Source organism: Bos taurus, chromosome 4, assembly GCF_002263795.3.
Source record: "Bos taurus isolate L1 Dominette 01449 registration number 42190680 breed Hereford chromosome 4, ARS-UCD2.0, whole genome shotgun sequence".
Lineage (NCBI taxonomy): Eukaryota > Metazoa > Chordata > Mammalia > Artiodactyla > Bovidae > Bos > Bos taurus.
This window is the reverse complement of record NC_037331.1, coordinates 104,522,343-104,548,412: the sequence shown is the minus strand read 5'-3', so window position 1 is coordinate 104,548,412 and position 26,070 is coordinate 104,522,343. Positions and strand designations below refer to the sequence as shown.

At 46.2% G+C, this 26,070-nt stretch overlaps 1 protein-coding gene and 1 non-coding gene across 3 annotated transcripts in view; one reads left to right on the top strand and one right to left on the bottom strand.

Moving 5' to 3' along the window:
• Positions 1–26,070, bottom strand: part of TMEM178B (transmembrane protein 178B) — a 423,271-nt gene that overhangs the window by 188,660 nt on the left and 208,541 nt on the right. The window lies entirely within an intron of this gene.
• Positions 1,413–1,484, top strand: TRNAS-GGA (transfer RNA serine (anticodon GGA)). The gene has a single exon. It is a non-coding gene; the product is annotated as a tRNA-Ser (tRNA).

Genomic DNA, 26,070 nt, shown 5'->3' with positions numbered 1-26,070 from the left:
ATGCCGGGAAAGATTGAAGGCAGGAGGAGAAGGGGACGCCAGAAGATGAGATGGTTGGATGGCATCACTGACTCAGTGGACATGAGTAGGAGCAGGCTCTGGGAGATGGTGAAGGACAGGGAAGCCTAGCCTGCTGTAGTCCATGGGGTCACACAGAGTCAGACACAACTGAGTGACTGCTGCTAAGTCGCTTCAGTCGTGTCCGACTCTGTGCGACCCCAGAGACGGCAGACCATCAGGCTCCCCCGTCCCTGGGATTCTCCAAGCAAGAACACTGGAGTGGGTTGCCATTTCCTTCTCCAATGCATGAGAGTGAAAAGTGAAAGTGAAGTCGCTCAGTCATGTCCAACTCTTCTCGACCCCATGGACTGCAGCCCACCACGCTCCTCTGTCCATGGGATTCTCCAGACAAGAGCACTGGAGTGGGGTGCCATCGCCTTCTCCTGAACAACAACAAATAACAAACAAAGAATAAGCATATCTGCCCTTTGTGGTTCTCTTTCTCAACCTCAGCTGTGGGTTGTACTTCAACTGTAAGGACTCCACATCTTTTGAGGACGTGTAACCTGAACTTCAAGGTCCAGTGTCACAGTCTCTCTTCTTCCTCTGAAATTTTAGCTCCATGTGCAGTCACCTTGTGATGACTGCTCAAACCTGGTCCTCATTCTCCCTTAGAGTCTTGTCAAGACTGTCCCACCTCAGACAGTTCCCTTCTCCAGGGGATCTTAGCAACCCAGGGATCGAACCCAGGTCTCCCACATTGCAGACGGATTCTTTACCATCTGAGCCACCAGGGAAGCCCAAGAATACTGGAGTGGGTAGCCTATCCTTTCTCCAGAAGATCTTCCCAACCCAAGAATCAAAACAGGGCCTCCAACATTGCAGGCAGATTCTTTACCAGCTGAGCTACCAGGGAAGAGTTTAGAGAGATAGATATTTGCCTATACTTCTTGTGGGCAGTGGCTCAATAATTCCATTTTTCTGAATCAATCCCAAAGAAATGATACAAATAAGATCTATGTGCAACTATATTAAGTGTAGCATTATTTATAGTAGCAAAAACTTGTAAATTTGATATTCTTCATGTATTGATACTTTAGAGGACTAATAAAACATAGATTTTTAATTACATACTCAATATTTTCACATAGATGCAAAAAGAGGAAAGATAAATATCTTTAATCTATAAAGAACATTTATAAATCAACAATAATTCTATTTTAAAAAGACAAGACATGGATAGGCAATTTACATAAAAATAATCATCAACAAATATTTTAAGTTTATCACAAAGCAATGAAAGAAGATAAAATTAAGATCTATCCCTAATTCACCACATTGGAAAATACTTAAGTATATGTAATATAACCATGAGTATATTAAGGATGTGTATATCTATATATATATGGGCTTCCCTGATGGCTCAGAGGTTAAAGCATCTGCCTGGAATGCGGGAGACCCGGGTTCAATCCCTGGGTAGGGAAGATCCCATGGAGAAGGAAATGGCAACCCACTCCAGTACTCTTGCCTGGAGAATCCCATGGAGGGAGGAGCCTGGTGGGCTGCAGTCCATGGGGTCACGAAGAGTTGGACACGACTGAGCAACTTCACTCACTCATATATACATGTGTGTGTGTGTGTCTGTCTGTCTGTCTGTCTGTAAATAATAGAAAGACTATAAAAATATACACCAAAATACTAAGAAATAGTCAATTTGGGGTAATGAGATTATTGGTGATTTTTATATTCTCCTTAGTACTTATCTATTTATTTCCAAACATCTACAACAAATATATATTATGTGTGTAACAAGAAAGATGTTTTAAATTGTTTTCAACAACACACTGGTGAGAAAAGAAAATGTACATCCTATAATGTTAAAGAGCAAAAAGTGGAAATTAAATAAAAAATTTGATCATCTATAATAGATGCATTATATACAGGAAAAACAGTGTTAGAAAATATACTATCTTTGAGTAGATATCTCAGTTGTCAGTATAAATTATAAGTGATTTTTATGTCATTTTTTCTGAATTTTTCATTATTTTATAATGAAAACATATTATTGTTAAAATCATAAATAAAATATGTGAGTTGAATTGATTTACTCTTCCTGTCGGCAAAAATAAAGCCTCTCCTATTTCAAGCTCAAGTTCTGAGTGCCTTTCCCCTATAGGATTAACTTCATCCACTTTCTCAGTCCTCCCCCAGAGCACTTGACAATCAGGATATCTTTGTACCATCTTGTTTTACTTTGGCACTTTGGGTTGATCTGTAATGTCACATCATGGGATGGGTATATGACAGACATGGCCAATTACAATGGAGGCTGGGCATTTAGGAGGCACGGTCCTTATGCCTCTCTGGCCCCAGCTCATCACTGTGTTCTTTGGAGACTGCTGTGGGGTGATGGAGCCTCCCTATGGCTCAGAAGTAAAGAAACCACCTGCCAATGCAGCAGACACAAGAGTTGCATGTTCAATCCCTGGGAAGGGAAGACCCACTGGAGGAGGAAATGGCAACCTACTCCAATATTCTTGCCTGAAAAAATCCCATGGACACAGGAGCCTGGCAGGCTACAGTCCATGGGGTCACAAAGAACTGGACACAACTGAGCAACTGAGTATGTAGGGCGATGGAGAGACTGAGTGGTGGGGGTTGAGGTCCTGAGCCCCTCCTTCAACTAGAGCAGCTTCACATTTCTCTGTTTTTGTTTTTTTTTTTAATCTTGGGGTTCCACACAAAATCATGTTGAAAAAAAGGGCTCTGCTTGTTTAAAAGAATGGTTTAAAAAATACATTCCGACTTTTCCCCAACCTCTCCCAACCCCACCTGTTATCAGTCTGTCTCACCTGACAGTCTGGACTGAAGTCTGAGAAGACAGAATGATTTCTTCAAGCTGGAGTTCTATTTCTTAATAGACAGGTGGAAAAGAAAGGGATTTCAAAACTGGAGAATCTGAGTTTGCATCTTGGTCCTGCCCTTGTCTTACATTTACCTGATGTGTGACCTGGAGAAAGTTATTCACCTTCTTGTTCCCAGTTTCTTCATCTTCAGATGAGGATAAAAGCCAGATTCCCACCACAGAACGTTATAAAGACTCAGACACCGCAAGTGAAAAGTGCTTTATACAAAACATCTGTTGTAAAAGTAAGTTTTTCACAGAAAACATAATCATAGCCTCCACACTTGTATTCATCCATTCAACAAAGATTCACTGATCATCCATTATATGCAGGTTTCATGTTCTCATCAATATGCCCAAACCACAAGACCCTTCTAGGCTGACATTCAACATGTGGATTAAGCAATTAAAGTATGGAAAGCCATTACTCCTGTGCCTAGAATATAGGAAGTTTGTTTCTCCCCCAACCAACATGGGCTGAAAATCAGGTGGCTTCCTGGATAATAAAGAAGGGACTGACAGCATGTGTTTCTTAGTCCCTATTTATCCCATTTTCTCAGAGAAGGCAATGGCAAGCCACTCCAGTACTCTTGCCTGGAAAATCCCATGGACGGAGGAGCCTGGTAGGCTGCAGTCCATGGGGTCACGAGGAGTCAGACACGACTGAGCGACTTCACTTTCACTTTTCACTTTCATGCATTGGAGAAGGAAATGGCAACCCACTCCAGTGTTCTTACCTGGAGAATCCCAGGGACGGGGGAGCCTGGTGGGCTGCTGTCTATGGGGTTGCACAGAGTCGGACATGACTGAAGCGACTTAGCAGCAGCAGTATCCCGTTTTCTAGGAAGGCTAATCTGTTTCCTCAAGAGGAGGGTCAAGAAAGAACACCCCCAACTGAAGCACTCCCCCAGCCCATCACATTCATTACTCAGGGACCCTGCGACCAAGAACTGCCCCTGAAAGTCTGGATTCTGGCACATGTGTGCACTGATACCATCTGCCTGATGGGAACTTCCTGTTGGGCTGGCGGCAGGGGCTACAAGAGGGGGGTACCACTGAGGACTGAGGAGGAAGGGATCTGAGGGATCCCAGGACTGAGTGAGAGCCCCAGGGCCAGAATCCCCCTTCTAGGGTGCCCTCCTCTGCTACCTGGGATACTGGGTTACACTCATGGACCAGCACCTTTGATATACTGCCTACGGGACAAACTCTTACAAGAATCACTTATTGTGTAAGTAATACTTAAACTTGCTAAATCAATCCACCTTATCCTTTTAAAATTGAAAAACTGTTGTCCTCTTTAATGGAGGAAAATATTATTTCAATACTTAGCTAGGCTGCAGACCAATCATTATCTTTAGAACCAAGTAGCTGTGAAATGGGCTTCCCTGGTGATTCAGATGGTAAAGAATCTGCCTGCAAGGCAGGAGACCCAGGTTCTAACCTTGGGTCAGGAACATTCCCTGGAGAAGGGAATGGCTACCCACTCCAGTATTCTTTCCTGGAGAATTCCACGGACAGAGGAGCCTGGTGGGCTGCAGTCCATGGGATTGCAAAGAGTCGGACACGACTGAGTGACTAACACTACTAGATATAAAATGGTACCAACATCCTCAACCAATCAGTATCTAAAAGGAAAGAGATCTGTATTTTGTATGCTTAACATGTTGTGAAGAGTTGCTGGGTTCAAGAAGCAAAATGAGATGAGGCCACTATGCTTAAGATCCATATAAGAAACGAATTGCCAGTTCAGGTTCAATACAGGATGCTTGGGGCTGGTGCACTGGGATGACCTGGAGGGATTAGGGATCGTATGGGGAGGGAGGTGGGAGGAGGGGTTCAGGATGGGGAACACATGTACGCCTGTGGCGGATTCATGTTGATGTGTGGCAGAACCAATACAATATTGTAAAGTAATTAGCCTCCAATTAAAATAAATAAATTTAAATTAAAAAAAAAGAAGATCCTAATTCATCTGGGAGATGACAAGCAATCATCACCAACACTCAGGAGTGTAACTGAGTGGTAACTGAGTGTAACTCAGGAGTGAACTGTGTGGTATCAGCCATATATTCTGTAGAAGTTTGGATAAAAACAAGAGCAGCATCAGTGTGAAGTGAAGAAGTCAAGAAAAGCTTCCAGAAAGAAGCGGAAATTGATCTATGGCTTGAAGGCTAAACAGCAGGATGCTGGCATGAATATGGTTTACTTTGGGAAGACCAGAGCCTGGAGTGACTGCTTTTTTTAAAGAGAGGGATGGCACAAAGATAGTAAGAAAAGATGACACTTGTGGGGGCAGACAGGTGGACTGGAATAGGCCGAATTAAGGAGACCAGAAGGATGAGAAATAAAACAAGCCCTCAGGGTTACGAGTACCCCATGAACTTCTGCCTCTAACCTCTTCCTAGTTAAAGCTGGTCATATTGATAAACTTGCAGGAATGAATTATATTAATAATATTTGGTTTTTTAAAGCTAATTAAGAAAGACGTACTCATATCATATTGGGGTACCTCTTCAAAATACAGAACTTCCTTCCTGCTGCTCATAGCAGGAACCTGGATTATTAACACAGCCTCAAAGATGTATCCAACCTCTCCTTCCCCTCACACAAAGGGCATTCCCTCCATAAAGTTCCCTCCCAATGATCTAAGGAGCGCAGATAATTACTAAATGTGGCTCAGTGGTAAAGAATGTACCTGCCAGTGCAGGCGACTCGAGTTCAATCCCCGGGTTGGGAAGATCTCCTGGAGAAGTGAATGGCAACCCACTCCAGTATTCTTGCCTGGGAAATCCCATGGTCAGAGGAGCCTGGCAGGCTACAGTCCATGGGGTCACAAGAGTCAGACATGACTGAGCACACACCCATGCACGCTTGGCATCTTTATTCTTCCTAATTTGGTTGGGCTTATTTAGCCATTTAATAGAAGGGGTAGGCTACATTAAAGACATCAGTCTTTTAGGAATCCAGAATATGAATTCAAGCCTATTAATTTCCGCTCAATATACCAAACACAGCCAGCACCTGCTATGTATAAGGTACTTGCTGGATGCTACTGAGGAGCAGCTGTGAACTGGCAAATAGATGGAAAAACAATGAAAACAGCAATAGACTTTCCTTTCTTGGGCTCCAAAATCTCTGCAGATGGTGACTGCAGTCATGAAATTAAAAGACACTTGCTCCTTGGAAGAAAAGCAATGACCAACCTAGATAGCATATTAAAAAGCAGAGACATGACTTTACCGACAAAGGTCCATATAGTCAAAACTATGGTTTTTCTAGTAGTTATGTATGGATATGAGAATGGGATAAAAAAAAAAAAAAAAAGGCTGAGTGCCAAAGAACTGATGCCTTCAAACTGTGGTGCTACAGAAGACTATTGAGAGTCTTTGGGACTGCAAGATCAAATCAATCAGTCCTAAAGGAAATCAACCCTAAATATTCATTGGAAGGACTGACGCTGAAGCTGAAACTCCAATACTTTGGCCACCTGATGGGAAGAACTTACTCATTGGAAAAGACCCTGATGCTGGGGAAGATTGAAGGCAGGAGCAGAAGGGGATGACAGAGGATGAGATGGTTGGATGGCATCACCGACTCAATGGACATGAGTTTGAGCAAGCTCCGGGAGCTGGTGACTGACAGGGAAGCCTGGCGTGGTGCCGTCCATGGGGCTGCAGAGAGTCAGACATGACTGAGCAACTGAGCTGAACAGAGGATATGGGCTTCCCCGGTGGCTCAGTTGTAAAGAATCCACCTGCAATGCAGGAGTCACAGGAGACGAAGTTTTGATTCCTGGGTTGGGAAGATCCCCTGGAGGAGGGCATGGCAACCCACTCCAATGTTCTTGCCTGGAGAATCCCATGGACAGAGGAGCCTGGTGGGCTACAGTCCATGGGGTCGAAAAGTGTCAGACTTGACTGAAGCAACTTAGCATGCACACAGAGGCTATAGACCTGGAGGATAGTCCATGGACTCAAGGTTCTTCCAAGAAACCAGAGAGGATAACCCAAGCACACACATGTCTACAGCAGCTGGCAGAATACAAGGAGTTGGATGAGAGAGAAGCAGAAACAAAAGAACCCATTTAACGGGAGAGCACCATGGAACATAGCAAGGAGGACAGGGCACCTATTATAAACCTCAGGATATGAGTAAAATTCAGACCTGGAGAGGTGTAAAGGGAGCAGAGTCTTGTCAGACATAACAGAAGGAGAAAAGGCACAGGAGAGGGAAAGCACAGGGCATGCCCTGCAATAGCAAGAGATGCATTTACTAGAATAAAAGGACCTGCTCCCTGGGTGGTTATGAGAGCTAAAGGACTATATACATAAAGCACAGAAGGTACCTAGAACGGCGCTCAGCACACCGTGTTCTGTGACCACTGGCTGCTCCTATATTGCTGCTGCTTTACTCCTAGTAGTAGTATTAGTACTACTGGTAGTATTACTACTATTGCTACTGCTCTCCCTGTTTTCAGTGTAGGGAAGTGATGGCAGAGCACAAGACCAGAAAGTGACTTGGGGTCACACCATGGAAAGCTCCAAATGCCACAGACCATAAAAGATGTTTGCCCCAGCTGATGTGATCTGATTTTTACTTTGGGATAGTAATCTGGCAATAGTACAGGACTGAGTGGAGTGCAAAGAAACATTTGGTGGGGGGAGGGTTGGGGACAAAAAGAGAGAGGAGGCATGGGGGCGGGGGGAGCACAGGGCACACAGAGCCAGTGGAGCAAATTCACTGCCATTTTCTCAAAAGAACAACAGGACTGGTTACAAAAGATGGAGCTCTTCCATCCTGTGACAACTCTGCCTGCCCACCTCCAGTCACCACTTTCTATTCTCCTCTACCTCCATCTTGACTCACCAATACAGGGTATGAAAGATCTGCAAAGCAGGAAGAGAAAGAGGAGAAACATGTGGCGCTCTTAGAAATGGAATCAATTAACAACCCTATAATGTTGCTCACTGGTATTCTGAACTAACGTTGGTTACCTTAAATCCTAAACATTCAGCTGCTGCAATGAACACTAGTCCCTAAGCAGCTATGAGCTGCCAAAAGAACGTGGACATTTGAATCCAAAAACCTGACTGGAATCTTGCTTCTACTAACTTACTGGCTTTGTGATCAGACAAGCCACCAAACCTCTCTGAGCCTCTTTTCTATAGCCTGTAAAATGGAGACCATGATATCCATTACCTCTTAGGTTATTGTAAAGGTTAGATAAAGAAATATGTTCAGCATACTCAATATGAAGCCTGGCATATGAAAAAGAATAGCTTTTATCTATTATTATTAAAAGAGAGCTTGTTAATAAATACTCGTTGTTGCTTTTCTTCCCGCTGTTTTGGGAAGAACATCACATTTTCTCACAGTCACGCTTTCAGTGTCCTTGCCTGCCTTAGGTGGTTCAATTCAGTTGCTCAGCTGTGTCTGACTCTGCAACCCCATGGACTCCAGCACAACAGGCTTCCCTGTCCATCACCACCTCCTGGAGTTTGCTCAGACTCACATCCATCAAGTCAGTGATGCCATCCAGCCATCTCATTCTCTGTCGTCCCCTTCTCCTGCCCTCAATCTTTCCCAGCATCAGGGTCTTTTCCAATGAGTCAGCTCTTCGCATCAGATGGCCAAATTATTGGAGCCTCAGCTTTAGCATCAGTCCTTCCAAAGAACATCCAGGACTGATTTCCTTTAGGCTGGACTTGTTTGATCTCCTTGCAGTCCAAGGGTCTCTCAAGAGTCTTCTCCAACACCACAGTTCAAAAGCCTCAATTCTTCAGCACTCAGCTTTCTTTATAGTCCAACTCTCACATCCATACATAACTACTGGAAAAACCACAGCTTTGACTATATGCATCTTTGTCAGTAAAGCAATGTCTCTGATTTTTAATATGCTGTCTAGGTTTGTCATAGCTTTTCTTTCAAGGAGCAAGCATGTTTTAATTTCATGGCTGCAGTTACCATTTGAAGTGATTTTGGAGTCCAAGAAAATAAAGGCATTAGGTGGTAGGGACTGGTGGAAGCAAAAATCATAGTCATTGATCCAGAAGATCTCTCTCCACCAAAGCCTGGAGACATGTCTGGTATCCTGGGAAAAACATCAGCACAGTCACTTGGAGCCTATTAGTCAATCACGATTGAGGGTGATGTTCATGGCAAGGTCCAGATACTCAGCTCACTGGGTATGAGAAGGCCATCTCCGGAGGATGGGTCCTTCCTGGAGAGCAGGGCACTGTGTTTTCCTATGTACCAGGCTTCTCCAGCAGGCATCTCACCAGAACGGGACTTGGATAGGTTCTGAATCTGCCCTTAATTGAATGACAAAGCTGATCCTTACCCATCACAGCTATTCATGGAAGATGCTACAAACATGGTATCTGGCCCTGTATCTTCCGGAGGCTACAAGAATTCTGCTAACGTAGGTGATAACTCCAGCGAGACACATTTCCAATCGCGCAGAAGAGCTACAAGGTCACATGACTGGAGAGGAGGTGGGGTCGCGATCAGCCAAGACAAGCTAACACCTCCACAATGTTGCATATATTGGAAGAGCAGCCTGGCCCCGGGTGGGAAGGGACAGTACTGAATAAAGATGTGATACCTCGAGGAAGAACCAAGCTGCAAATTGGTTAGCCATGTAAATGGCCAAATTACCCAAGACATAATTAGGGCAACATTTTTCCCCCTGGAACTCCTATATGTGAATTAATGGACCCTTCTCAGTGAGCCAAGCTAGTACTAATAGCATTTTCCTTCCCTCAGACCATTTACATCATTAATCCCTTTTCCGAGCTGGCATTTGTGTTTGCGTCTTCCACGCCCAGAGGTCAAGTCTCTATCAGGCAGCCTTTTGCTCTCTGGCACGTAAGAATGGTGGGCATCTGTCAGGACACAGATAAATTTGTCTGGTTTTATTTACACGATGTTCCCAGAGAGAGAGCCAGGACTAAGTGAAGGGGTGCTGGGCTAGGACAGTAAGGGAGACTCCTTGGTGCCTTGCAGCCTTCCAGGACTGTATGTGTGTCTCTGTGTTGTAAAATATTCCCAAACTGAACTATTTTAATCATTTTTAAGTACACAGTTCACTTTGACCACCTGATGCAAAGAGCCAACTCATTGGAAAGACCCTGATGCTAGGAAAGACTGAAGGCAAAAGGAGAAGGGGGCGGCAGAGGCTGAGATGATTAGATGGCATCACTGACTCAATGGATGTGAGTTTGAGCAATCTCAGGGAGATAGTGAAGGACAGGGGAGCCTGGCATGTGCTACAGTCCATGAGGGTCATGAAGAGTCGGACAAGACTTAGCAACTGAACGGCAGCAACAACAACAGTTCAGTGGCATTAGGTACACTCCCATGCTTATGCAACCATCACCACCACCCATCTACAGAATTTTTGCATCTTTCCAAACTGAGACGCCACAACCATTAAATACTAACTCCCCATTCCCTATTCCCCGAGGCCCTGGCAACTGCAATTATCCTTTCTGTCTGTGAAATGTGATTCCTCTAAGCACCTCACATAAGTGGAGTCACACAACACTTGTCCTTTTGGGTCACTATGTTTTCAAGATTCATCCGTGCTGTTGCGTGTGTCAGAACTTCCTTCCTCTTTAAGGCTGAATATTTCATTGTCTGTATAGGCCACATTTAAAAAACTCTAGTCATCTGAATTTTTGTATCTTTAAACTACTGACTAGCAATTATGAAACTTGGTTTTCATTGTGATAAAATACATGTAAACATTCAACCATTTGAAAATATACAGTTCAGTGGCATTAAGTGCATTCATGTTGGGCAACCATCATCCCATCCATCCCCAGAACTTTCTCATCTTCCCAAACTGGAACTCCATACCCATTAAAGAACAACCCCCCAAGTCCCCCTCCTCTCAGCCTCTAGCAAGCACGCCTGCTATGACCCTTGACCATACCCAGCCTCGGCTTCTTCTGAAAAATGGACACTGTGATCACAGCCCTTGGACCTGCGAACTGTTTCAGTGCCAACTGAGTCTTTCCTATTTGGCCCAGGCCCCTCCGTCACCTCCTCAAGTTAGTTCTCTTTCTGGGCTGGTGCTTACAGCCAACTCTGGGGTAGCTGGACTGGGGAGACTTCTGGGAACACACACAGGTCGTGCCTGCCAAGGGAGAAGGGGGCCAATGCTCCCCACATGGCAAGGAGAGGAGTTGTTCTACCCTTAATAGGCACCTATGAAACATTTCTCTTGGTATAATTAACCTCATTGAGCTGGAGCTTGGGAAACCAAGCACAATACTAACAATCTAAATGTAAGTGCCCATTTGCTATTGTTTTTTCTTTCATTGCAACCTTTCTGGACATAAACAAAAGAAGAGAAAGTGTTGCTGGTTTAATTACTCATTGCTATCGCCTGTAAGAGAAAAAGAATGACAAATATCACCTACCCATCCGTGAAACAGGAATATGTGAAACTACCATCTCCTTGAAGAAGAGAGAAATAAATCCCTATTCAAATGAGAAAAATCTCACTTTTGGCAGTAGAGCCAGTTTCAACTTTATATATATTGTGCGTGTTTATTAGAATTTAACAAAGAAGAGAAATTTCACGTAATTAGTCACCAGAGGATACCCACACAACCCCATAAATGTAAGAGAGGCATATTGACAGTGGCATAAAAGGAAACGCTAATTAAATTCCAATTTCCTCCAAATACTGCCAGATCATTCAGGTATAAGCTCACTTCCTGGGTTGTTGAGCATTTACTCAAATGAGCCCAGATTCCAGATTCATGGTGCTGCGAAACACAGAGGAATCTGGAGCAAAGCCTCTCGTGAGCACAATGACGTGTCCTCCAGGCGGGCTGCGCTTTGCACAGCCTAGAAGAGTACAGTGGAGTCAGAGAGATGGGGAAGGAGGTTTAGTTAAGGGAAGTGACAGGAACCGCTGAGGAATCTTCTAGAAACACAGAAATGTAAGTCAAGTTAGGAGCTGTGGGTTGGGAAAGACATAAAATGAAGGAGAAAGGTAAAAGGAGATAGAGAGAGGAAGAGAAAAGAGGAAAGGAGAATGGCCATGGGGGCTGGTGGGGGTTGGATGGGGCGGGCGGTGTGGGGAACGCTCGCAGGGACAGAGCACTGGGCTCTGCCATCCTGGGCAGTTCAAAAACCTGGTCAGTGTTGGGAATAACAGCTTCTCCCCACCATCTTCAGCTTGTCCCTTAGCACCTGGCCTTGAAAGTGAAAGTGTTAGTCACTCAGTCCTGTCCAACTCTTCGTGACCCCATGAATTGAGTCAAAAATGGGGAAGGATCCAAGAAGCTAAGAGAAAGCCGAAGAAAGAGAAGAAGGTGTCCAAGTTCTTGGAGAGAAGGAACACAAATTCTCACTCTCCTGATACTTCGGATACAAGGTGCAGGTGGGGCATGAAGGTGGCCGGACTGTTGCTCCAGTGGACCAGGTGGGTGGCCCCTCCTCCCTCGGTGTTTCTCATCCACTCTCCCATGCTGAGCTCTGCCAAATGAAACAGGCTTTCTTCCGGCAGCCCACCACTGCTGCATGAGGCGATATGAGACCCCTGAGTACGTGCCCTGAGGGTAGCTGAACAGAACCAGAGGGGACCATGTGCCATTCCATGGGTTTATGACAGAGGCAGCAGCCTCCCACCCTGCCAGGTGAGGCAGATGAGGGCAGAAACAGAAGCCCAGGTCATGAGACCCTGATCAGCAAGAGAAAGGACATCTGAAAGGGAGTGGCCACCATATGGATCCTCCTCCCTGAGGAATTACAGTCTGACTTTCACGTGAAATCTGACCAATATTGACAGCGAATTTAAAAACAAACCAGAGAAGGCACTATCTCAGACCACCTAGAACTGTTGCCAGGATCCCAGATTTCAGATCTCCAAGTGCGTGACCAGGAAAAGGGACAGAAGAGAGGACAATCCCACTTCCCGCCACCAGCAGAGAATCAAAGGGAGACCAGGTGGGGTCTTCCAATCCTGCTTAGAACAGGGAGTCAGGGAGATCAGAGGAGAGAGGACCCAGGGAGCTCAGAAGGAAGGACCCAGGCCTGGCCTGGCCAGGGGAGCCTGGGAGAAGGGGAGCCTCAGAGAAGGGAATCCCTGAAGACCCCGAGGGGAGCCTGGGCTCCTGGAAGGTATCACTTCAGCTCTGCCTCAGGAGCTGCCTTAGGTGCCAACAGGAACATTCTGGAAGCCTGTCAGTGGAGCAGGAAATGTCAAAGACCCAGTAAGGAAACCAGCTTTCTCTCTCAGAGGAAAGAGCCATTGGTAAGCCTTCTTCTCTCAAACACCATCCTCGCCTCTCTTTCCCAACCAGGTCTGTTCCAGTAAACTCTCTCACTGACTCCTCCCCTAAACAGGTTCCTACTCCCGCAGACAAAACCCCACATATTCCTACAAAACTCAGGTAAGCGTGTTAGCCAGGTGGTCGGGTAGGTGGGGAAAGGAATGGCAGCGGGGTCAGCATATCAGCAGCACAGTGAGATCTCTCGCCACTTCTTTCTCATCTGTACTCTTGCAAGCGACCAGAGTTACTAAGGCATTCTCATTGACCTTTGGGGGAAAATGAGACTTCTAAAACTGGTACATGGCTTACACATCAGCAAATGGATGCTGCCCAAGAGCTTCTAAGGACGTGATTCTCTTTTCACCATATTTACTTCATAGAACCTTTTTCTCCAATAGTACGAGAAAAGCTTATTTCATCCCAGCTCCTAGTCTGATGACATAAACCCCAAATTACTGGAATAAGAACTACTGTGGGACGGGGTGGGGGTGGGGGGGTCTTCCCTGAGGCTCAGTGGTAAAGAATCTGCCTGCCAGTGCAGGAGGTACACGATCAATCCCTGATCTGAGAAGATCCCACACGCAGCAGAGCAACTAAGTCCACGCACCACAATATAGAGAAAAGCCCACACAGCAATGAAGACCCAGCACAGCCAAAAATAAATTCAAAAAATTATTTTAAAAAAGAACTATTGGAGGTTGGGCTTCCCCGGTGGTCGGACAGTAAAGAATCCGCCTGCAATGCAAGAGACCCAGGTTCGATCCCTGGGTTGGGAAGATCCCCTGGAGAAGGGAATGGTTACCCACTCTAGTATTCTTGCCTGAAATTCAAGAAGCTTAAAAATAAAATCCAAGAAAGTTCTACCCAAATTTCATCTGTATATATTATGACCCGCAATCTCTCTTTTCTGCCTTGATGCTCTCTTAGTTTAGTATTAGTTGCTCAGTTGGGTCCAACTCCTTGTGACCCCATGGACTGTAGCCCACCAGGCTCCTCTGCCCATGGGGTTTTCCAAACAATACTGGAGTGGGTTGCCATTCCCTTCTCCAGACAGAATGCTCTCTTAGAGTTCTTAGTAAAGTGACATTTCATAAAGATAGGCAGGCCCAGCCTTGGGTTTCAAAGACAGGAAGAGGACAGTGCAGTGTGCTATGGGGAGCATCACAGACTCCTTGTCCCCTGACATCACTCCACATTCCCTGGCTCCTCACAGTCCACCAGTATGGACTCATTCCTTTATTAAGGGGAAGTTAAGAGTAGGGGGCTTTAGGAATGGATCATCTGGGCTCAGCTTCTCAGCAGCTACATCACTTAAGCTCTCAGCTTATTAGGAAAGGTCCCGGGTCCTACTCCACAGTCTTGTTCTGCAGATAAGATACGACAATGTATGAAGCCCATGGACAAGGTCATTATAACAATGCCAAGTACCATTCATTTTTTAAGCCAGTAATTCCCGACGCCCCTAGTGATAAACTGTGCTGGGCCTGTAGACGGTGAGAATCGGATCAGGCTGAGAACTGCCACTTTTCAGCTTTCTCTCTCCAGAACAATGCGAGCCACCAACACAGCAGGAATGCATCCACTAATGAAATGACTTCGCTTCAAGACTGGAGAGACCCTGCAGCATCCTGACAAGGCTGGAGGGGTGAGATATGCAAGACCCACTCAGAAGAAAACAAAACAGGGGGTGGGACGCAGCCCAGAGGAAATACACTTTTAAGTCTGCCAGATTGGCCTATATTGATACAAGATGTACCACTGAGTGCAGGCCATCAGGATCTTTCTGTGAATCTAAAATGATCTCATAATAATAAATTAAAAAAAAAAAAAGAGCGAGAAGAAGAAGAAGTCAATCAGAAGCCCAGGTCCCCAAGACCATGGAAATGAATCTGGTGCCATCAGTAAGCTGGCTCCCACGCCATCCTCACTCTGGGCCAGGCTTCCCAACAGCAGGAACCTTTTTTTTTTTTTTTCCATCTCTGCATCCCCAGCAGATTAGGGCTTTGCCTGGCATGCCTCAGACTCACAGTAAATGTTACATCAACGCATAAAAGGATTAATCCTCTTTCCCGAGCCCCGAGCCCCTGAAGGCTAGCTGAAAGCACTCCTTCCCCTTTGGCTCCAGCACAAATGCTTAGGGTTTTGCTGCATTTCATTTTTTTCTGTGTCTTTGGAAACCTCAACAAGAAGAGACACGTGTGCACTGCTGGCAGCTGCAGATGCCCAGCCAGCAAAGGTTAACGGGAATGCAAACCAGCTGCCATTAGCATCAGGAGGTTAATGGCAACAGGGCTGCGGCTGGACCACCTTCAGGTCTCTAGAAATGTGGGACAAAGGTGAGCCACACTTCCGGGCTGGTATTCCCTCTCTGCTCTTCCACCCGCCTCCGGGTTGCCAGCCAAAATACCCACTCTAATTTCATTCCCTGCTCTTGGCCATGTGCTCTGTGAATTTCCTCTTTTGACAAAAGATAAAGTGAATGAGTAGAGGAATTGGCCCCCTACAGAAACCAAAGGCGAGGCCAAGTCTGTTTGCTAAAACACTCCCTGCTCACCAACCACAGCTTGACAGTCACCTCCTTCTTCTGCCTCATAATAATCATCCTCAGGCATCTGGGACTTGCAAGACCCCGAGCTAAATGTAGTCACAAATAAAGAGACAAGACATCCCCTCTGGGGGCATCCAGCAGGCCCAGCCACAGCGGCTGCCCAAACCAGCCTGGAGAAATGAAATCGCGGATGGCGCCTGCTAGATCCGAGGTTCCGGGCAGCTCATACAGTCTGCTCACAGTGCTGTTCTAGATGGCCTCTTTCCTTTCATCTCTGCACCTTTCCAAGCCGCATGTGTGCGTGTGTGCACATGTGTGTCTGTGTGTGTGTGTTCAGTCACTCAGTAGTGTTGGACTCTTTGCAACCCCATGGACTGTAGCCCATTGGGCTCCTCTGTCCATGGCATTTCCCAGGCAAGAATACTGGAGAGTGTTGTCATTTCCTGCTCCAAGGGATCTTCCTGACCCAGGGATTGAACCTACCTCTTCATTTGCAAGTGGAGTTTTTTGTTTTTTTTTTTTAACCACTGAGCCACCTGGGAAGCCCCCAGACTGCATACCTACACTCTAATTCCCCTAACTGTGCTAGGGGCTACCCAAGATTCACTCCACAAAGCCCAAGATCTCCCCACCCCCATCTCCCTCTGGAATCCAGATGCTTTCATCCACATCCAATAGCAAAATAAGCATGCATGTGTAGACACCCATCACATCCGAAGCCAGCTCCCAGGGAGGGAGGCAGCTCTCGCAGCCCTGGGCGGGACTCCAGTAAAGGCAAGGACACATCTCAGCACATCATCCCATCCTATGTCAGGGACAGCAGGCCCCAAACAACTCCTCTCTCTAGAAGGATGTGCGTGCCTGCTAAGTCACTTCAGTCTAGAGGGATAAAAACTGCCAAATTCTATGGGCAAGCAGAGTATCACTGAGTTGTATTTGAATGAAAAGGGCCCATGTCTGAGCGATGTCTGTTCACAGGTGACTGGCCTGCAGCCTGGCAAAGGCATGCTCACCAGGATTTTGCAGGAGATTCTAATTCTCTCCAGAAGAAAAATGAGGGTAAAATGCACAACGGTCAGGACTTATTTTCTTTGTTCTCTTCTCCATATTCTCCAAAGGAGCCTGCTTCCCCAGTGGGCAAGGGGTTTGAAAGCCTCTGTCTTCCCAGAAACCAAGCAGGTCCCTTCTGGGCCAGGCTGGGAGCTGAGGGTGCTGGACCTACAGAGAAGGAACGCCCATCTCAGCTCCTCTCCCCACTTACAGGGTGTTTAACTGAGAGTCTTCATTGATGTTTTTTGAAAAATAACAGGAGAGAAGGGGATGCACATCCTGAGTCTGAGTTGGTCTCTTTCTTCTCTTTAGCTTTATTTTTTATTGAGATAACATTGGTGTATAACAATATGTAAGTTTCACCACGACATTTCTACTTCTGTATACCCTACGGCCAGCTCACCAAAAATTTAGTTTCCATCCATCACCATATGCACTTCACCCTTCTCCTGTGGTAACTACCACTCTGCATCTCTGTGTTTGTTTTTGTTCAGCAGTTGTTTCATTTTTCAACTGCCTCTTTTCTCTCTGTTACACATGTCTAAGCACAAGGACGTGTAATCACGTGCCAGACAGGCCTGTGAGGACCAGAGGCTGATAGAGACGGGGGTCCTGCTGCCTCTGGCCTTGGTGCTGAGATCCTGCGCCTTGGAAAAAGCCAAGGTCCCCTTCAGAAGAACCATGTTCCCTTTCATGGGTTCAAGTAGCTGAGGTCAGCAGGGGTGGGAGGGGGCCTGAGGGACTGGAAACTATACCTGTGTTACTATTAATCACTGCAATTAATTTTGTAAACCACTCGAGCAGTTTCCCAATTATTCCTCTCTATAGCAACTTCTTTGGTCTTTATAGCACCCTGGGGTGGGCAAGAACCATCACTCAGCGGACAGAGAGAAACAAACTCGGCCAGGGCTGCTGAACTACCAAGCGGCAAGCTTGGGATTCAGCCCCAGGGTGCCTGATCCCCGTTTTCTGTCGTTCACATCACCACCCACAGCCTCCTTCTGCTGACCTCAGAAGTTCAGAGGGCAGAAATGTCAAACAGAAGAACATGAGGTGCTCTCCTTTGCTTCTTTCCAAATCAAAAGTTCAAGAAGAAAGTAACCACATGATGACCTCATACCCTCTTGGATTTCTTACAGTTGTGATGAAAAAAATGAGATCTGTTATTGTCATTCATAAAGACTCTACTCGCTGTGTATATGCCAGGCATGGTGCCAGCCACAGGTAGGTAACCTTGACAAGTGTTACACAGGAAACCTCTCTGCTGTTAACAAATAAAGCTCCCCCTTCTCCTCTCCAAAGGCAAATTAAAGAGATGCAAAGAGAACATTTGCTGTTCATTACACCAAACAACACCAAGCAGGTCACAGGAAATGTTTACCAGGACTGAGTCCAGTAAAGGCACCCTGCTGGTCTCTCCCACAGTCTCACCTTTTTTCCTTCCTTCCCATTTCACCACTGGCACCCACCCTCTTTGCCACTTCACCCTCATAATTATGGGGTTGCAGATGCACTTGTGGTAGATAAGCTCATTAGTACTTCCATCTCCAAAGGTAATTTTTTTGCCAGTGTGGGGAGCGGAAAAAATCCAAGATAGTCAGCAGTCTTAGAGGCAAAGGAGATTGTTTTGAATGAAAGAACCGACAAAGACCTTGACTCCTAGTGAGCTTTGGGCCTCCTGGGAGGGCAACAGGGAAACACCTGGAAAATGCTCACAGGCCATGCCTAAGTAATGCCCAGGAGTCCAGCCGGGTCCTCTTCCGGTGGTCCTGGTGGTCCCCAGTCAGGTGGGTTGAGGTGCAGTCTGCTTAGGATTCAGACTTCAGTTTGGGATCTCTGAGGCCATTCAAGTTTAAATCTCCCCCAAATCCTATGTGAGTCCTCCTCTCCAGATTAGAGTGATTTGGACTCTCCCCAGATCTGTCTCTAAAAATAGAATGATCTCCAGGACAGAGGTGGGTCCACAGATCCCTGTCATATTTTCATTTCATGGGGCCCTTTTTGCCATGACCCTGACAATCTCAGTGTTTCAGACTGGTTTTCCCCAGAGTAGCAGCCAGTGTCCTCAACAAAAAGATCAGAAAGCAAACTTGAAGGGGCAGGGGAATACGTAAAGGCAGAATATAGAGAAGATGCCGGAAAGGATATTGGTTCATTAGTGATGCAAGAACATGGACACCCAGTGAGTGACTTGCAGGATATGTGCGGGGATCCAAACTTGTTTTCCTGCCCGAGGATAAAAACTTGCAAGGGTAAGTTCCTTCCTCAGCTAACAAGATGAAAGGCGCTTGTGGAATGATACTTCACAGTCTGGTTTATTAGACAAGATAAAGCCCTCCCAGACAAGATGGCAAGATGACAGTGAAAAGATATTTCTGAGAAATTAGAATAAAACCAAAGATAAGAGGAAATAACGTCAAAGAAGATGACACAGTAGATCAAGAGGAGGAGGAGAAATCCAATCACTTTGCAACTACGATCCACATGCATGAATATTCCGAATCGTCCAAATAAGAACAGTGCTCTCTCTGCAGAACACTGAGGGAAATGCCTGCATAGGCAGAAGGAAACTCATTAGTGCCCCAGGGCGGGGTAGGGGAGGGACAGGTACAGCGTGGCTCTTGGAGGCTCCCTACTGAGAGATACAGGGTGGCTCTTTGTAACCTGACAAAACAAGCAGAGATGCGCTGTCTTTCCAAAATGTGTATCCGAGATGAAATGACAAAGAGCCAATAATGGGAGAAAAATGAGCCGGCAGGGTTTTGATATTGAAATTTGATATTTGAAAAAACCGTATGTCTGGGAGATAACACAAACCAGAGTGTAGAATTCCAAGGGAGGACGTTTAGGGGAAGAGCTGGAATCAAGGAGAAATATCAACAACCTCAAATATGCAGATGATACCACTTTAATGGCAGAAAGTGAAGAGGAACTAAAGAGCCTCTTGATGAGGGCAAAAGAGGAGTGAAAAAGCTGACTTAAAACTGAACATTCAAAAAACCATGGATCATGGCACCCAGTCCCATCACTTCATGGCAAACAGATGGGGGAAAAGTGGAAACAGTGGCAGATTTTATTTCCTTGGGCTCAAAAATCACTGTGAATGGTGATTGCAGCCACAAAATTCACAGATGCTTGCTCCTTGGAAGAAAAGCTATGACAAACCTAGACAGCATATTAAAAAGCAGAAACATTACTTTGCCAACAAAGGTTCAAATAGTCAAAGCTTTGGTTTTCCCAGTAGTCATGTATGGATGTGAGAGTTGGACCAGAAAGAAGGCTGAGCACCAAAGAGTTGATGCTTTCGAATTATGATGCTGGAGAAGACTCTTGAGAGTCCCTTGGACTGCAAGGAGAACAAAGCAGTCAATCCTAAAGGAAATCAACCCTGAATATTCATCGGAAGGACTGATGCTAAAGCTTCAGTACTTTGGCCACCTGATGCTAAAAGACTCTGATGCTGAGAAAGATTGAGGGCAGGAGGAGAAGGGGATGACAGAGGATGAGTGGTTATCACTGACTTGATGGACATGAGTTTGAGCAAACTCCTGGAGATGGTGAAGGACAGAGAAGCCTGGTGTGCTCCATTCCATGGGGTCGCAGAGTTGGACATGGCTTAGTGACTGAACAACAAAAGGAGGTGACAGGTGAGTTGCCAAGATGGTGCCTTCACCACTGTGGGTTGGACAAGACTGATGTTTAATCACTGTCATTAGTGGAAATTTTAGCACCCTGAAGAGGAAGCTTGGCCCCAAAGTAATATTGTCCCTAAATTTTCCACTACCTGAAGATGAGATTCTTCAATGAACTCCACAATCCTGGGTTGCCATCTTGGGGATGGGGGGATAGGAGGCAAAGTGAATTAAGATGCTCTTACCTATTATCACCTCCCTTGATGTCAACTTTCTTACCTCATTCTAGACAGTGAGTGGTACAATTTCTGTGTTTTCTAGCAGAAACAAAGAAAGGAAGTGACCGTGATTACTCAGCAGAGAGAGTTTTATAGGGACTCTGGCAGCCACTATGGATGCTCACTCCTGGGGCCACTGCCCAGGTTCTCCTCCAGCACACATCCCAGTTTAACCTAGTTAAGAACGACAGGCAACAGGCACTGTTTGTTAATTCCAGCTGCTTTTCATAAGACGGAAAAATCTGTCATAGGATGATGTCAGAAGGCCTCAAGATCCTCAGAAGATTGCCCAGAGGGTCTCCTAAAAGAGGAGGAATGACCAGAAGTCATTTTAGGAGAGGTAACTGGGTACAGAGCACTCTCCAGCTGCAGGAGATAAATAACACATTCCCAATAGAGATGATGAGACTGTCTCAGAATCCAGACACAGCAGTGCTATCAAGGATGCCGGTATCTCTGGTAGCTCGACTCTGTTACACGCAGGGCATCATAGAGATTCCTCCATTGTCCTGTTAACAATATTATCTCTACAAAGATAGAGAAAGCAATTAGGAAAACTGCTCTTTGTGACACAATTCTGACCATCAGGGAAGAACCTCCTGGCAATGCACAAGTGGTAGGGGTCTCCTAAGTGCACACTTTATCTCAGGATTTGGAGTAGCTAAAATCACTGCGGATGGTGACTGCAGCCATGAGATTAAAAGACGCTTACTCCTTGGAAGGAAAGTTATGACCAACCTAGATAGCATATTCAAAAGCAGAGACAACAAAGGTCTGTCTAGTCAAGGCTATGGTTTTTCCAGTGGTCATGAATGGATGTGAGAGTTGGACTGTGAAGAAGGCTGAGTGCCGAAGAATTGATGCTTTTGAACTGTGGTGTTGGAGAAGACTCCTGAGAGTCCCTTGGACTGCAAGGAAATCCAACCAGTCCATTCTAAGGGAGATCAGCCCCAAGTGTTCTTTGGAAGGAATGATGCTAAAGCTGAAAATCCAGTACTTTGGCCACCTCATCCGAAGAGTTGACTCACTGGAAAAGACTCTGATGCTGGGAGGGATTGGGGGCAGGAGGAAAAGGGGACGACAGAGGATGAGATGGCTGGATGGCATCACCGACTCGATGGACGTGAGTTTGAGTGAACTCTGGGAGATGGTGATGGACAGGGAGGCCTGGTGTGCTGCGATTCATGGGGTCGCAAGGAGTTGGACACAACTGAGCGACTGAGCTGAACTGATGGAAGGCACAGGTAGAAATGGTCATCACTCACAGCCAGCATTTATGAGCAGAAATTGGGTTTGGCTCCTGCCTTTTGAGGCTTCCACTTTATACGGAACATAAATAACTTGCAGGGCATTTTGTCAGTGATAAAGGAGAAGCAGAAGGACCAAGTTCCTGGAAGGAAGAGTATCTGGTGGGGAGGACAAGGGGACAGGAAATGTCTGCTGCAGGAATCTGACTAGAGCTGACTTATGGAAGGTGATGGATTAGATAAAGGGTACGAGGTGGGTGTGTGAGGGAGGAACCCAGGTTCCATGTCTGGTCAGTCGGTTGAGAACTAGAATGTGAACATACACGTTTGGCCCAATGAATCCCTTTAGTGATGTGGTCAGTGATGTGACGGATGACTCAAGGTAGCACGCGCCTTTTAGGCGTTCAGTAAGCCACACCTGTCTTCCGGGAGCACTGCCCCAGCCCTCAGGGTAGGCCTTCCCCCACCCCCACACTGCAAGCATCTTTGTTTCAAGTCACCATTCACACCATCACGCCACAACTGTTTGGACTGGTGTGAACACGTAACGAAAGCTGAGCCAAGCAGATGCTTTCTCCCAGGAATTTGGATTCTCTGCTGGTTGGTGGCTTTTTGGAAACAGAAACTCAGGAGCTCTGGGGAAACCATCTGCTCCTAAGAGCAAGAGAAAAAGAAAGATGGGAAGGCAGTCTGCAGAAGAAGAGTGAAGCAGACAACCAGAGAAAAGCAGAGATGAGCCTTGCCACATTCAGTCCTATCCTGGTCCCTCCCAGGGCGGGCTGGCCTCCTTGTGTTGGGGTCCATAAAGCCCTGTACTCTGATGCACTTGTTTAACTCAAACCAGATTGCTGAGTTCTGGGACTGCATCCCAGAAGAATTGATGCTTTCGAACTGTGATGCTGGAGAGAAGACTCTTGAGAGTCCCTTGGACAGCAAAGAGATCAAACCAGTCAATCCTAAAGGAAGTCAATCCTGAATATCCACTGGAAGGACTGATGCTGACGCTGAAGCTCCAATACTTTGGCCACCTGATGTGAAGAGCAGACTCACTGGAAAAGATTCTGATGCTGGGAAAGATTGAAGGCACAAAGAGAAGGGGGCAGCAGAGGATGAGATGGCTGGATAGCATTACCAACTCAATGGACATGAATCTGAGCAAACTCCAGGAGACAGGGAAAGACAGGGAAGCCTGGCATGCTGCAGTCCATGGGGCGAATAGAGTCGGACACGGCTTAGCAACTGAACAACAATGAGATCGAATTCCAAAGTCTGTGATGATGACCATGGCTAACACTTTTGCTATGTGCCAAGCACTGAGCTGATCAATTCTACACAGTTGTCTCCACAAACCTGTAGGTAGATACTATGGGCTCCGAGTAACCTGCATACAGTCACTGAGCTTCTAGGACGACGGCAGGGCCAGGGCCAGGGCCAAGGCCAGCGCCAGCACCCATATGGTCTGTCTCGGGGCCTGTGCTCTCAACCCCATTGCCCTTCTCCCCCATGCCTTGGAAAGGCGTGTGAGTTGCACCTAGAGCTTATGATTAAAGACTCAGCTCAGTCCTTAAAACAAGTAATGGAAGAGTTTTGAGCATGGACAGGACCGTCATGGGAGAGAAGATCCTGAGGGTCAAGCCCAGCCAGAAGACAGTTTCGGAGTTGTCTGTAGATGCACTGAGCCTTACTGGGAAGGAGAGGAAAATAAAACCAGAAGGACAGATGAAAGGTTAGCCAGGAAGGACAAGAGCCTGGAGGTCAGTTGCAGGAGGAAGGGATAGAAAGGACGGATGGAGCACAGGGAAGTCAGTAGCCAGGTCAGAAGTGTCCGTGAGGCAGGAGGTGGGGCAAAGAACGGAGGAAGGCAGAGGCACTGAGGAAGCAGGTCGGCCAGTGCACAGTGAGGGCCGGCACTTTTATGCCTGCTGCCTGGATGGGGCAGCTATTTGGCAGAATCACCCTGGAGCTCACAGCCTCAAAGGCACTAGGGGGCCAGAAGTCAGTCTGCAAAGGACGGTGGAAGGAGTGGATGGGGAGCCCAATGAGGGTGAGGCAGGACTGTCAAGGAACACGGGCATGAACTTGAAGAAGAAAAGTGAGACAGTTATTGGAGGGGGACAGGAAAATCAAAGATGCTTCCTCTCTTATCTTTCTCTTTACTTGCATTTTTGGTCTTTTTTTTCCTCCTTTTTTCTGGACAAGGAAACTCTGCTTATCTTTGTAGGCGGGAGGTAAGGAGCCAGCAGGCAAAACTGAAGCTGCAACAAAGAATAAAAGATGAGGCAGAGTCCAGGCCTAGGGAGGCACCTGGACTTCAGAAAAAAGTGAAATAGAAATAGTAGTGGTGAGAAAAATGGATAGAATTTCATGGCAAGGTGTCCAAGTCAAACCTTTGTGCCAGAAAGATTCTGAAAGGTGAAACTGCAGCTGAAAAATGACAAAAGATCCCAAAGATGAAAAGGAGTGGGAGATATCTAAAGGAAGCCACAAGGGCACTCAGACCAGATGGCTGTCCACTGGAGCCCACGCACTGAAGAGGTAGGTACAGACATCGGGGGAGGGCTCCGATCCTGGGGTGCACACACTCTGTGGCAAGGGTTTGGAGTGTCTGCTATTTCCAAATGTGCAAGATAATTTTTAAAAGTACTTATGAGCTATGTCTGAGAACACAATCAGGAAAAAATGAACTCGCTGCTTGGGGAAGACAACTTAGTGCTCACAGATGGCAAAAAAGAGTCCTATTGTGTCTGCCTTTCCTTAAGGAAATGATCTGGGAAGTGAGGAAGGTAAACATCATAAAGAAATAAGTAAAGCGAGAAAGAGACAGTGAAATGATAATGAGAGAACAGTTGGTTTCCTTAAATGAGTTCAACTCTTCAAGCCCAGAACTGAATGTATGGCTCATGGGTCCGTATTTGGGAAAGTTTTCAGAGATGACAGTTGATGGGCGAGGAACAAATGTTGTCCATATCAGGAAAAGGAAGAAGGCACTCCCTTAGGAGCCCCAAGCAGATCCCCAAAGTGGAACAAATTACTAAACTCGTGGGTTGTATTTAGAAAAGAATATGTTAATTACAGGAGAAGGAAATGGCAGCCCACTCCAGTACTCTTGCCTGGAAATTTCCATGGATGGAGGGGCCTGGTGGGCTACAGTCTATGATTTTGCAAAGAGTCGGATACAACTAAGCAACACACACACACACACACACACACACACGTTAATTACAAAAGCCAAGGGGGGGTCCATCAACTGGGCGAAGTAACCTCAATTTCATATTTTGAGAGAGAGGAGTGACTAGATTTGAACTCATTTACTTACACCTAGTCTCATTCACAGAGAAGGCAATGGCACCCCACTCCAGTACTCTTGCCTGAAAAATCCCACGGACGGAGGAGCCTGGTAGGCTGCAGTCCATGGGGTCGCTAAGAGTCGGACACAACTGAGCGACTTCACTTTCACTTTTCACTTTCCTGCATTGGAGAAGGAAATGGCAGCCCACTCCAGTGTTCTTGCCTGGAGAATCCCAGGGACGGGGAAGCCTGATGGTCTGCCGTCTCTGGGGTCGCACAGAATCAGACACGACTGAAGCGACTTAGCAGCTGCTGCGGCAGCAGTCTCATTCAAAAAAGAATTGAAGGCTGATTAAAGGGACACCAACTGAAAAATCTACTGAGACACTGTGACTTATAGATATGAGAAAGAAAAATAGAAAAAGGAAAGGACAGAAGAGACCTAAAAATGGAGCCACGAGTAAGACTAATATTCAAACATGCAGTAGAGAGTTCTACTCACTCATTTGTTAAGGTGAACTCTACTCCCTTATTAAAGACTGACAGTCCTTTGGCTTTCTGTGTTTTAACAGAAAATAGCAAAGGAGAAACTTGATGGATCACTCACTTCACACCAACTAGGAAATTGACAAAGAAGTAGGAAAAAGGGAGAAAGGAAGGTGGGCGTGGAGGCAGGCAGCAAGATATAAAGACTGAAGGAAAAGCACAATAAACATTTTAGCACTTATGCACACTTGTGGCTGGGGGAGGGAAAAGGCTGTGCAGGACATGGAAAAATATCTTAAGAACTGAGGCCAGGAGAATAACTCTCTTGAGATACTCAAAATGAT